An 8,195-nucleotide genomic window follows, 5' to 3' on the forward strand; every position below is an offset into this window, starting at 1 on the left:
ATACCCCCATTTTTCAACAAGCAATACACAAATGTGATCGAACTGGTGAATTGAACACATTAAATCTACTGGAAGGAGTAGTTTCTTGTTGCAAAAAAGACATTTTGGTACACAATGGAAAAATTATTCAGTACCAAATAAGACTGGCATATTTTGACTTGCATTTAAAATTAACTCATTTTTTGGCAGTAGTTGTATTGTTTTATTAGGTAGTCAAATCTTAAAGATAACCATAAAATACACTGCGTGTGCCGTGATTATCGTTTCTGTACATACTTTACATCTCCAAACTATATAAACCTGAATCCTTATTGGATTTAACATTCTCAGCTTATATGATTTGTGAAATGAGAGAAGGCTTGGCTGAATGTAATTAATACCTTTTATCAAGGTGTGCATAAGGATGCAACACTTGAAATAGCTAAGCTATAGAGGAGCGATTACTAAGCAAATGTTTTGTTGCAAATGGCCAACAGGGTCACAAGAAATGTGTGGGGAACAAAAGATGGAAATTAATTAAAAGCAACACGTTATGCTACCAGGAACTAATTATCCTTTAGTGCCACCATATTCCAGAACTGTAGCCTACTTGGTGTCCAGAAGTACAAAGTGTTCAGTAGGATTGGGACGACTAAGGAAAATAATTAGTCAGCCACTAAATTTGACATTGAATGAATTAAGCCAATTTCAAATCTTCATGGTGAAACTTAAATGTGACATTTTAGCAAATATATGCACAAAATCACAAATACAAAAAACACCATTAGCATGAAGACAATACCTGCATTCATTTTCTAGTTATAGATTACCTGTTTGAGATTCCAAGGTTCACACACTTTCTTCATTGAGTGAAGGAAGTGGTGACACCTCCAGTGGGTCTGTTCTTTTAAGGGTTAAATGAACTTAATAAATAGGTTTTGACTAGTTGGATGTTAGCTAGTTATAGTCTACCATTACAACTAGTTGTCCCATCCCTAGTGTTCAGTGCTCAGAGACTTGGCCAAGATAAGAAAGGCTGAAACACGACTGCCTCTGAACAAGACTCACAACTTGAAACATCAAGACTAGGCTGAGAAATAGCTAAAGGCTGATCTTTCAAAGGTTTTATGGACATAAAATGAGAGTAACAGGATGGGCTCATACAGTAGTGTTCACAATAATAGTAGTGCTATGTGACTAAAAAGATTAATCCAGGTTTTGAGTATATTTCTTATTGTTACATGGGAAATAAGGTACCAGTAGATTCTCACAAATCCAACAAGACCAAGCATTCATGATATGCACACTAGGGTTATGACTACAAAACCTTTTTCAAAACTTTCATTTTTCTGATGTTGCATTTGATGAACCTTTACCCATAGATCGCTTTTTGAAGTTTATTTCATTGGATCTTGAAAAAAAAACCTCCCGCACTTAGCGCCACATCACTTTTAAAAATCCATGAGTTTACACAATACGATTTTAAAAAATAACGTAACAAGAAAAGAATTAACAAGTATCAAGAAATAAAAAAAAAATACAAATAAATATTGCTAAAATATATTAATAAACAATAATTAAAAGAAATAAAAAATAAAGGTAAAATAGATAAAATTGAACACGCCACTCAAAGTCTGCTGCCAAACTGGTGTCTAAACACTCTGTCAACCAGAAAAGTGCCACAGGTGCTTCAAAGTCTGGCTTAAGATGGAGTTAGTGTCCCAACACCATCACAGTCTGGAGTCTGGCGTTGAACAATCAGAGATGCAGAACAAGTTAAGAACCGCCTCATGGAACTCATCTCTGAAGAGAAATTTTGTTTGCAGTTTGATGGTAAGAAAATTAACAGAGAGTACCAAGTTGTGTGCTTGAAAAATGACAGAACATTACAACTTGGCATTTTGGCTTGTGACAGTGGAACTGCTGCAGACATCTATATACCACTACAGGACCTGCTTGATGAGTACAATACATGTAACAGTATTCAGATGATCATCTCTAACACAACAGCAGTCAATACTGGTGGCACATATGGTGGTGTAGCCAGGCTTCAGGAAACATTTCAAGACAAGGGATTCGATGAACCTCAATACATCGGCTGCCAAAACCGCATTCTTGATCTTGTTCTGCGACGTGTTGAACTTTTTTCTTATTGATGAGATTGATGATTTGCAAAATGCATACATGGGCACAGAAGTGATACCAGAGTATGAGAACCTTGGCCATAGAGATGATTTTGAATTCCTTTTTGAGCTTTGTGAAAGCATACAAGTTTTACAAAACAGGAAAAATGGCCTTGCATCAAATGGCACAAGCTGCCAACACTTCACAGTGCCAGGTGGAACTCGCAAGGAATTTTTTTACACTTATTGCATTATTCCTTCTTCCAAATTGGCGAGAACAGCTGAGGGTAACTTGCGATTTCATTGCAACTACATGGTCGCGGGCCTGGTTTTCTAACCAACACTATTCAGAGACAGATTACGAAGACCTGCTGTCAGCAATATCCAAACTTAAGTGTCCCAAAGCTGTGAAATGCTTCTCTACTCACTGGAAAAAGGAGCCATCAGTGCTTGATGTGCCTCGCTACAGCATAGTAGCTGAGAGAGCTGTAAAGGTGATGGAGGAGGTTCGTTCTACTTGCAGAACAGACAAATATCTTAACAGCAAATTTATTAACACTAATACACAAATCTGAAACACTACAAATGCTATATGTACTCATTTTCATGTATTCCTCATGTGTATTATATGTAAAACTGACATGTTATAATAAAAGGTGTTTGAGCCACTAGGTGTTTTAATGTAAAATATGAAACTGTCTTAGGTGCGGGAGGTTTTTTTCAAGGTCGGGCAAAACCAAAGACATTTTTGTGAGTTTTAGGTAAAATTTCATCATTTATAACCCCAGGCTAATAAATTTGAGATTTGTCATAACCCTAATGCACACTCTTAAGGCTATGAAATTGGGCTATTAGTAAAAAAAAAAAAAAAAAGTAGAAAAGGGGGTGTTCACAATAATAGTAGCATCTGCTGTTGACGCTACAAACTCAAAACTATTGTGTTCAAACTGCTTTTTTAGCAATCCTGTGAATCACTAAACTAGTATTTAGTTGTATAACCACAGTTTCTCATGATTTCTTCACATCTGCGAGGCATTAATTTTGTTGGTTTGGAACCATGATTTTGTTCGGTTACTAGTGTGCTTGGGGTCATTGTCTTGTTTGAAACACCCATTTCAAGGGCATGTCCTCTTCAGCATAAGGCAACATGACCGCTTCAAGTTTTTTGACATTTCCAAACTGATCCATGATACCTGGTATGCGATATATAGGCCCAACACCATAGTAGGAGAAACATGCCCATATCATGATGCTTGCACCACCATGCTTCACTGTCTTCACTGTGAACTGTGGCTTGAATTCAGAGTTTGGGGGTCATCTCACAAACTGTCTGCGGCCCTTGGACCCAAAAAGAACAACTTTACTCTCATCAGTCCACAAAATATTCCTCCATTTCTCTTTAGGCCAGTTGATGTGTTCTTTGGCAAATTGTAACCTCTTCTGCACGTCTTTTATTTAACAAAGGGACTTTGCAGGGGATTCTTGCAAATAAATTAGCTTCACACAGGTGTCTTCTAACTGTCACAGCACTTACAGGTAACTCCAGACTACTGTCTTTGATCATGCTGCAGCTGATCAATGGGTGAGCATTTGCCATTCTGGTTATTATTCTATCCATTTTGATGGTTGTTTTCCGTTTTCTTCCGCGCGTCTCTGGTTTGTTTGTTTTTTTTTTGTCCATTTTAAAGCATTGGAGGTCATTGTAGATGAACAGCCTATACTTTTGCACCTGCGTATAGGTTTTTCCCTCTCCAATCAACTTTTTAATCAAACTACGCTGTTGTCCTGAACGACCCATTTTCCTCAGGCTTTCAAAGAGAAAAGCATGTTCAACAGGTGCTGGCTTCATCCTTAAATAGGGGACACCTGATTCACACCTGTTTTTTCCACAAAATTGCCGAACTCACTGACTGAATGCCACACTACTATTATTGTGAACACCCCCTTTTCTACGTTTTTTACTAATAGCCCAATTTCATAGCCTTAAGAGTGTGCATATCATGAATGCTTGGTCTTGTTGGATTTGTGAGAATCTACTGAATTTACTGGTACCTTGTTTCCCATGTAACAATAAGAAATATACTCAAAACCTGGATTAATCTTTTTAGTCACATAGCACTACTATTATTCTGAACACTACTGTACCTGCCTCATTAATGGACACACAGTACCACTTTTCAGTCAGACACCAGCAAGGTGGAGAATGGCGGGTACTGGTATGGGCTGCTAAACCGGATGAGTCTGGACCTTTTTGGGTTGAAGAAGGACTTAATTCCCAAAGCTACTGCCAGATTTTAGACGATACTTTCAGCAGTGATGTGGGAAAAGGTCTGTATCATTCAAGAAGGCCATCACATGCCTCAAAGTACTCCATTGCTTGGTGAGCCAGAAATGGCCTCAAAGATGATAATAATGCTGAGGCCCCTTCCTCACCTGACTTCAGCCCTGTTGAGAACTACAGCGGGCTCTTCTTACACATGGGATTTACAGTGAGGAAAAAAAGGTACATCTGAACAGCATTTTTGGGAGGCTGTTGCTACCACATGACAAGTTCATTGTCAACAAATTAAAAAACTGACATTCCATGGATGGAAGGCTCGTGGCAGTTACTGAAAACCGTAGTGGTCACCGAGTATTTTTGAAATGTAAAAAGTGTTAATTTTGAGTTATTTGTTATATTTTAATTAAACAAGTGAGATGGGAAAATTTTAGTTTTTCATTTGGGTGCTAAATAATTCTGCACACTACCAGTTCCACCAGTCCATCCGTAATTGATGAAGAGACCTTCTAGCCACCGAGGGATTGCCATAGACTATGATAACCCTGAAAAATAAAACACTTTTTGTTAAAGTGGCTGTTTAACTTTTTTACACTTCCTGGCTTCTTTTGCATGAATTTTTGATACAGTTTAAAAGAGCCTTTACAATGATGTACCAGTTTGACTCCCACCTTGACCTTAACTGTGTGGAGTATACATGTTCTTCCTGTGGATTCCCTCTGGGTGCACAAGCTTTCTCCCACTTCTAAAGATATGCAAGTGAGGTAAATTGGAAACTTTGAATTGACCGTAGGTGTGAACGTGTTTGTCTACGTCAACCTGCCATAGACTGGTGGCCTATCCACGGTGTACCCTGCCTCTTGCCCTGTGACTGCTGGAATAGGCCCCAACCCCCTGCGACCCTTCACTGGAGTAAGCGGGTATGGAAAATGAATGAACTTTGACATAGAGGACAACTCTGAGATTAGTCCGCTAACTGGCTATAGTTTCAGAACATCATGCACCATTACCCCAAAACAATTACAAATAACTCCTGGTAGTTTCTTTTTGGCTGTGTAATTCCAACATGTACACACACACAGTTGTGTTCAAAATAAAAGCACTGTTTAAAAACATGTTATGGTCGAAGCTCAAAATCCGCTTGGCTTTTATTTCATACACACAAGGGAACACTGCACATTCTTTTCCAAAACAAAACACCTCTCCAGACTAGACTCAACTTGCTCTCTACTCACTACAGATCACAATGTCATCTGCAAACATCATAGTCCATGGGGACTCCTGTCTGATCTCATCTGTCCACCTGTCCATCACCACTGCAAACAAGAAAGGACTCAGAGCTGATCCTTGGTGTAATCCCACCTCCACCTTGAATGAGTCTGTCATCCCGACTGCGAATCTCACCACTGTCACACTATTCTTGTACATGTCCTGCACTACCCTAACATACTTCTCTGCCACTCCAGACTTCCTCATACAATACCACAGCTCTTCTCTTGGCACCCTGTCATAAGCTTTTTCTAAGTCCACAAACACACAATGTAACTCTTTCTGGCCTTCTCTGTTGGGAAAGTGTAGTGACACGGACCCACAACAGGGGGCGTAAATGAATGGACAATGGATGAGCCAAAAGTATAACACTTTACTGTTGTGAATGTGCACAACGAAATACAGACAATCACAGAATTTGTATGCAATCAATATACAAAAGTGACCTGTGGGCAGGCTCGAGGATAGAAGACGTCTGTCCAGAGAAGAGCCGGGCCCCACACGATTTCCACTGCCAACGGGTCTGAAGCACACCGGAGCCGCCAAGTCCTGAGTCCCCAGGTGGCCACCGTCTCCAGCTGTCAGACCTGGTACTGCTGGCAGGAAGCAGAAACAGTTAATGGTGGGTGTGTAGCCAGGTGGGAAAAACACCTCCACCTTTAATCCAGAAAACTAGGCACGTGCAGAAATCTGTGAGTACTTATCTAAGTTTGGCATGGGGAGCGAAAACGTCAGCCCTCCACGAACCACAAACCCAGCCTCCAGCTGCAAGCACTCACCAACTGCAAAAGTACAGATGCAAAACGGTCAGCAATACGGCTGAGTAGTTTACCTATTTGGTAGACGATATCTCGGCAGCGAGGTGGAGATGCTGCCCAGCTTTTATGGTGGTGGTTGATGAGTGACAGCTGGCGTTGATGATGAGTGACAGCTGTCACTCCCAGTTGCTTCCGTGGGGCGGATGCGCCCTCTTGTGCCTGAGGGGCCAGGGCGCCCTCTGGTGGTTGGCCAGCAGTACCTCCTCTTCAGCGGCCCACACAACATTCTCTGTACTTCTCCAACAGTATTGTCCGAACAAACATTGCATCTGTAGTGCTCTTTCTCGGCATGAAACCATATTGCTGCTCACAGATCTTCACCTGTTTTCTAAGCCCAGCTTCTACTACTCTTTCCCATAACTTCATGCTGTGGCTGATCAACTTTATGCCTCTGTAGTTACTGCAGCTCTGCACATCACCCTTGTTCTTGAAAATAGGAACCAGCACACTTCGTCTCCACTCCTCAGGCATCCTCTCACTTTCCAAGATTTTATTAAACAATCTGGTTAGAAACTCTACTGCCATCTCTCCTAAACATTTCCATGCCTCCACTGGAATGTCATCTGGACCAACTGCCTTCCACTTTTCATCCTCTTCATAGCAGCCCTCACTTTTTCCTTACTAATCTCTTGTACTTCCTGATTTACTCTCACCACATCATGCAGCCTTTTGTCTTGCTCATTCAATATTCCTTCTCAGCACACACTCATCACTTGTCAGCACATTACCATGTGCATTTTTACCCCCTAACCTGCTGCACATCCAGCTCTGTCTCTTTGTCTGGCCAATTGATTCAAGTCCTTTTCTCCTTTCTTACTATTCAACTTCTTGTACAGCTCGCAATATGCATTTTTCTTCACTTTTGCCACTTCTCTTTTTGCCTTACGCCACATCTCCTTGTACTCCTGTCTACTTTCTTCATCTCTCCGACTATCCCAAAACTTTTTCGCCAACCTTTTTCTCCTTATGCTTTCCTGGACCTCTTCATTCCACCACCAAGTCTCCTTGTCTTCCTTCCACTGTCCAGATGTCATACCCAGTACTGTCCTAGCTGTCTCCCTCACCACATCTGCAGTACTTTTCCAGTTGTCCAAAATTGCTTCCCCTCTAACCAGTGCTTCTCTCACCTGCTCGCTAAATTTCACAGTCTCCTTCAGCTTCCACCATCTGATCCTTTGTTGAGCTCTCTCTCTCTTCTTCTTCTTCACCTCTAACGTCATCCTACAAACAACCATCCTATGCTGTCTAACGACACTCTCTCCTGCCACCACCTTACAGTCTCTGATTTCTTTTAGCTTGCATTTCCTATAAAGAATGTAGTCCACCTGTGTGCACCTTCCTCCACTCTTATATGTTAACCCTGTGCTCCTCCCTTTTCTTAAAGTAGGTATTCACCATAGCCATTTCCATCCTTTTTGCAAAATCAACTACCATCTGTCCTTCTCCATTCCTATCCTTGATACCATATCTACCCATTACTACCCATTATCACCAACAAGCCCATTGAACTCCCCTCCTATCATCACACTTTCATGCTTGGGCACACTCTCCACCACCTCATCTAACACACTCCAGAAATCTTCTTTTTCCTTCATCTCACAACCTACCTGTGGGGCATATGCACTGATGATATTCATCATCACCCCTTCAATTTCCAACTTCACACTCATCACCCTGTCAGACACTCCCTTAACCTCCAACACACTTTTAATTTAAAATGACCCCAAC

Source organism: Thalassophryne amazonica, chromosome 5, assembly GCF_902500255.1.
Source record: "Thalassophryne amazonica chromosome 5, fThaAma1.1, whole genome shotgun sequence".
Classification (NCBI taxonomy): Eukaryota; Metazoa; Chordata; class Actinopteri; order Batrachoidiformes; family Batrachoididae; genus Thalassophryne; species Thalassophryne amazonica.